Below are 6,848 nucleotides of genomic sequence, written 5' to 3' on the forward strand. Positions count from 1 at the left end.
TGGGTGCACCACTCAAAAGTAGAACATCTTCTTCTAAATTTCTTCTAAGTAGGGTGAGCATTCGGTTTTTTCGGTTTAAAATCGAACCGAAAAAACCACAATTTTAAAAACCAATCTAGTGAAATGAAAAACCGAAACCAAAATCGAAATGTACTAAAATCAATTAAACCGAACCGAAACTTTTTCGGTTATTTCGGATATTTCAGTTAAAACCGAAATAATGGACATGAGCATGAAGCACATGTGCCATGTGAAACTGATAGAGTTATGAAAACTCAAAATCACTTAAAAGTTAAAACCAAAATTGTCACTGTTACATTATCAAAAGCTCCACCACTTCTATCCTCTGATTTCTAAACACAAATAAAAGTCCCTTACAAAGAAAGTGAAGAAGAAGAACTACTGTTTTGTTGATCGGTTTCTACGAAAAGGGAGGGAGGGCTGCGGACTGGGCGGCTGCTTATTCGTATTCCCTCTTTTATTGGATTTATTTAATTGTTTAATAAATTTGGGCTTTTGGAAAACATTATATGCAACAAGGACCACAATTGTATTGTGTCCCATCGAATGACCCAATGATATAGAGTTTCAAAACTAAATCAGTTTTTTCGGTTAACCGATCTATCAATCATGAGAACCGAAACCGAAAACCGAATTATGTATTAACCGAATTCTAAAACCGAAACTGACCGAAACACCAATTAAAAGGAACCAATTAAATTGAAACCAAAATTTCGATTTTAACCGAATTATGTTCACTCCTACTTCCAAGTGTATAGCACATCATCTTCACTCTGCAACACCAATATCTCAAATATCAACTTTCAAGTTTATTGTTTTTTTTTTTCCTTTAATGGCCAAGCGTCTTGGGTTTCTCTAGTTTTTTAATTTTTTTTTTTCTTGTGGAACATGGTTTTTTCCTGGTTTGACGAGATCTTCTATGGTCATGCCTTCTACTCATCTCCTCTCCAATTCAAAAACTCCACCGATAACATAGCTTTCTCTTTATCTACTTCTTTCGCATTTGCCATTGTCCCCGAGTATCTGAACCTTGTTGGGCATGACCTCGGTTTCATAATCTCTCCAACGAAAGAGCTCAAAGGAGAACTTCTGAGCCAGTATCTCGGAACCAAATCCAACGAATGAACCCAATGCTAGCCATGCCAAGAACTTCTCCAACCATGTTTTCATTGTGGAATTTGACACAGTTCAAGACTTCGAGTTTGACATCAATGACAATCATGTCAGGATCAACATCAATGACTTGAAGTCGAATGTGTCTATTACCGTCGCTTATTATATCAATATGTCAACAAAGACCTTAATCTCAAAAGCGGCAAGATGATATAGGCGTAGATACATTATGATTCGTTGCTGTGAAAAATGGATTGTAACAAAGCCTAAGAAGTGTTGTTTATCGAGTGTGGGCAATTCCAGTATTTTAAGATACTTTTAATAATGTACTAACGACCATTAGGCCGGATTTCGGCCGGGTTTTGCCTCTTTACAAACAAAAAATTACTAGGCTCAAGCCTAACCTGATCCGACCATCGGGTCTAGATCTTGATAGGTATTTTATAACATATTAATTATATATTATATATTATATAATATTTTATACATTTAATATATGTAATAATTTTTTGCTATTGATTTTATTATTATATAATATATATTATGTATTATTAGCATATATATTTTATTTCTGTTATATATTTAATATGATCGGGCTAGGTTTAGGCTCGGGCCAGTCTTATTTGGGAAACCCCGAGCCCGACCTAAAAGATAGTTGGGCCCAATTTTTAGAGCCTGGGCCTGAGCTTGCAGGCTTAAAATTTTGTCTAAGCTCAATTTAAGACGAGTCGGGCCGAGCCAGCCCGTCGAGCTACCTGGCCCATGAACAAGTCTAATCGGGGACAACTTTGTAACTTTATAGATTTTCTATCTACTTTAATAACGGAAGGGGGATTTTATTGAATTATTTAAAAGTTTAGGGGAGGTTTTTATGATTGTTAAAAACTTTAAGGGAGGCTTTTGTATTTTACCCAAGCTAAAATGTGAAAAAAAAGCAAAAAAATTGAATCATCATTTAAAAAAGTTAATTACTTAAAGTATCGTTAAGGTTTCTCACAAAGGTTTCAAAATCTTAGGGCCTCTTCCTTTTGCACTAAACTCTGAAGTCTTAGGCCAAACAATGTTCCCACTTGTTCCTATTCTTTTAGAAATTCTTCGGGAGTAACAGATACGTTTGGCAAATTGTTCTTCGAGAACGATTTTTTGTTCTACAAGAACAGAAATAGCGTTTGGATAATGAAACTATTTCTTAACAGCAGTTTTGCAAATCCACCCACATTAAGCCTAAAATTAACCATTAAAAACATGTGTTATTGTCATAGCGATGTCTTCATGTTGTCACTACCTAATCCTTGATCACTTGAGGATCAAAACAAAACATACAAGCAATAAAACAAAAGCCCAACATGCCATGATGCAACAACACCTGCAAGCAATAATGGCTATAAATCGATCCCTATTTCGTGCATTTTGTTCTTTTCACACTTCAACATGTCTGCCACCATCACGGGGTATGAATTGGTCTACCCAAATGAAATCATTTTTGTGTGTCTGTTTATAAAAAACTCTATTATTAAATATCCAAAATATTTCATAACAAAAAACACATAACCAATAAGAGATGTACCACTCCGATAGGGCATCGATAGAACCACATGCATCCGGCCACATCCACAAGCACAAATTGGACATTGATTGTTGATTTCCATACTGCATAAAAAAACAAGCACATTACATGTAGAGATTTTCAAATGTTTGGTAGCAAAATATCATATACACAACCCGTTCATAACCAAAGTGTCATTCTACTAGTCATTGTTACATTATTCATAACAAACCATGCAAAATAAGGAAATCAAAGTATATCCTAGGCCATTTGATTGAATCAGCTATTTGATTTGCAATTATTTCTCGTCGAAGTATTGCCATTTCCGGCATATTATCTGCATTCACTTCATTATTGACCGATTGATGTCCATCATCTGGATCTTCTTCCTCTTCAAGATTACCGTTCCCATATTCATTAAAAAGATCATCATCAATCTTGTGAACCACACATGCAACCACCACTATCTTGCACTGTGTTCTCAAAGAAAATGATGGCATGAGTTTTAAGATTGGAAATCTTGCTTTTAGCACACCAAAGCACCACTCTAAATAGTTACGTAAGCTTGAATGCCTATTTAAACTCCTTTCTCACACCGTTGGACATCTTTGTCTTCGAAAGTCGGACAAATGGTATTTCTCTCCTTGAAATGGCACAAGAAAACCAGTTTGGCTAGGGAACACCAAATCGCCAAGGTAGTATTTTCCTATAAATATTTATCACATTTGATGGAAATCCAAAAAATGGTAAAAAATTTTACCTTGCGGTAGGAGAGGAAAACCGACACTGGGTCTAGTTAGTGCTTCCAAAAAAGCACGTAAATCATTGGTGGAGCCTTCCCATCCTGCATACACAAATGTAAAGCACATATCAAAACTACATACAAATAATACATTGTGTGGTAACTTGCTTCCTACCACGATACGGGATTTGTTGGTTTGCTGGTACACTTGCATAAATATGTATGTGTCTCATCTATGGCACCAATACAATCCTAAAAAATGAGAGAGAACAATTAACTTAAATATCAATGATATGATATGAGCCCTAATAATCATGATATTAAATGTGAATATTGGCTTACTTTAAAGAATGGATACAACTTAGGATTGGTAGCAACCTGTAGAGGAGTGTCAAATGTAGTAGGGGGTGTTATAAGACTTAATGCCAGTTTGACAATTGCATTCAACACATCCTTGAAATGACGGTGAATTGTCTCACCAAAGTGCTGCTAAAAATCAACTGCCATCCTATTGGATAATCAATGGCACATGATCGACAAAAAAATTCCCATCTGCTCCACTAATACAAACCTAGAATCTTTCGATATCCCATTCTCCATTAAAATTTTACACAAGTGAATGAACACATGAGGCTCCATCCTGAAAACAAAAACATCTTGGCACCTTTCATGGTGTCCATTAAGAACTACGAAGATATACCTCGCACCTCTATCCAAATCTATTCTTTTTGGCTCCTTATATAATTTTTAATGATATTTGTCAGGAACATGTAAAATAACTCAATCACCTCATCATCGCCATCATTACAACCAAGAGAAACATTATTGTGGTTCATCCTATTGGTTTATGAATAAAATATCACATAAAACATTTCACTGGCAGATATAAAGATAAATTCAACATTTGTTTCAAAATAAGAACCATTAACCACAAGTTCAATTAGTTAAAAGTATCCAAAGTAATCAAATTCAAGTACTTAAACATGCTATAGCTCGAAATAGTTCACACCATTGGTTTTAAAGTTCAACAAAACATAACAAAACCAAGTTTTAACACACATCTAATCCTCCTCCTCCAATAACCAGATTCTTTTGTCTTCTTCTATAGTAATAAATATTTCCCTCCAATTCTACTTGATTGCCCTCATGTATAATTGCTTGCTCAAACCTTTCATACTCTGAACAATTTCTTGACACTTTCTTATAGAGAAATCTGGAGTCACTATCTCCATAGTGTTGGTTGTCTTCTGTCTAATGTAAGTTGTGAAAGCCTGACATATTTCAACTATGGCTTTATTTGTGGTGCCTTTCTTACGCTTTCTTTCTTTGGGTGTGACATTATGTTTGGAATCTTGTTGCACATCGCGATCATCTATCTAATCCACCCATCATTGTAGGTAGATCTTGTGTGGAGTCATTAGAATGCTTTCTAATCCATCCACCAACGAAGCGATCACTTTTTACATCCCCACAGTAGTTGTATCACCATAAATATCACATAGCTCCGGCCACATGGGACAACCGGCAGTGCCAAAATGGCTTTGACTTCGGATGGTCCTCAAGTCCATGCATGATAACATACAACATTTCATCATATATTGTCTATCTATAACCCAATCAGTGACTTGTATTATTAAGAAAAAGAAAAATCAAAACAAATTCACCTACCCTACCCTGATATATGCATCCCAAACCTCATCATCAGCCGTCACGGTGCGAGTAATCGGGTTATATCCAAACCCAGTGTGCTTTAGTAATTTTTCAAATTCCTATACACCAATCTCATCTCAGTTTGTTAAATTTGTTTCTAAACTGCATGCCTGAATAATCATTACCACTTTTCTCACGAAATTGCTTCCTAATGACATTCCAACCAGCCTTGTTGAAGCTTGTGGTTGATCGGTTTCCCTTCTTGAACTCTTCGTGCACCAACGTGATGAATACCCTACCCTCTCATCTCTCACCACTCCATCTTGCTACATTATAACGCTTGTCCTTTTCATCATCACTCTGACTTGTAGCAATCTCCTTCCCTTTTTGACTTGATGCGCGCCATCTGTTCGTAAACCCATCACATTTCATTCCACAGTTCTACAAACATTCTAATAGAGAAGTTACAACATGACATGCCAAAAACTACCATAGAGATGTTACAAAAATTCCAATAAATTAACTTATAACATAAAGTTTTGACTCTTTTGTCCACCAATACCAGCTTAATTTTCTCACTAGATATTCTACATAACTAAAGAAGAAATACCCATTATTTGGTCCCAGTTATTGGCTTACTTAGAAGGAGTAGACTGGGTATTCTTCTAACCTTTGGCATCAGCTTGTTTCAGACATTATAATAGCATCAGCTTGTTTTAGTCCTTATAATCAACAAAAAAAATGAGAATTGAAATCCCCATAAGCTGAAATCAACTTTTTCGGTCATGGTGGGTGTATGAACTTGTTTCAGCTGATTTGCATCAGCTTGTTTCGGTCATTATAGTCAACTTTCAGTTGATCATAAAAAAAAAAAAAAACAAAAAACAAAAAAAGACATCTGAAATGCCCATCAGCTGAAATCAACTTTTGGTCATGATGGGTGTGGGAGCTTGTTACATCTGATTTGCATCATATTGTTTCAGAAATTATAATAAACTTTCAGTCGATAAAAAAAATCAAACTTATTTTTTATATGGAACTTAATCCATTGAACCAAAAAAAGTCATTTCACAAATTGACCGTAAGAAGAAATTTTCATTAAAATACAATAACAAGGTTGCATCCACATTAGAGTAGAATTTCTGTTTCTTGCTTTTATAAATTTTGGCTCATAGGAGTAACTGAGTCATTTTTACGTCTTTGATGTGGGGTCTGGTCATTGTTAAAGTTCATTCAAAATTTTAATGTCAATGGTCAATAAATTAGAAGCTGCAATTTTTCAAAAATAAATAAATAAATAAATAAATTAGAAGCCGCAGTGGTTTTGGTTTCTCTTAGTAGGGTATGAACCCAAACCATCCTAGTTAAGCTAGGCATATTTTTTACCATCTGATCTCCCTAAGGAAAAAAAAAATGAAAAATAGAATTTTTCAAAGAGCTTGTCTTGGTGTTCTCTTTGCAAATCCTGATTTTCTTCTATTTATCTCTCTAATCTACCACTATCTTTTACTCTCGTCTCCTCCAACAATATCAAGTCTAGTGATGTAGGGTGAACCCCATAGATACTTTTTCATCCCACCAAATCTCATCTCCTGATTTCATAATTTTTTTTATGTTACTTCACAACCTAGAATTTTCATCCTGACAGATTCAAAACTACACCAAACTTGGTCAAGCATTTACATCCATTTAGGGCAAATTACCTATAATGTTTCATTGAAAAATTCCAAACATAGATGGAATTCGATGCCCCTATGGTCAAGCATTTACATCCAT

Source organism: Nelumbo nucifera, chromosome 1, assembly GCF_055504915.1.
Source record: "Nelumbo nucifera cultivar China Antique chromosome 1, China Antique-T2T, whole genome shotgun sequence".
NCBI lineage: Eukaryota > Viridiplantae > Streptophyta > Magnoliopsida > Proteales > Nelumbonaceae > Nelumbo > Nelumbo nucifera.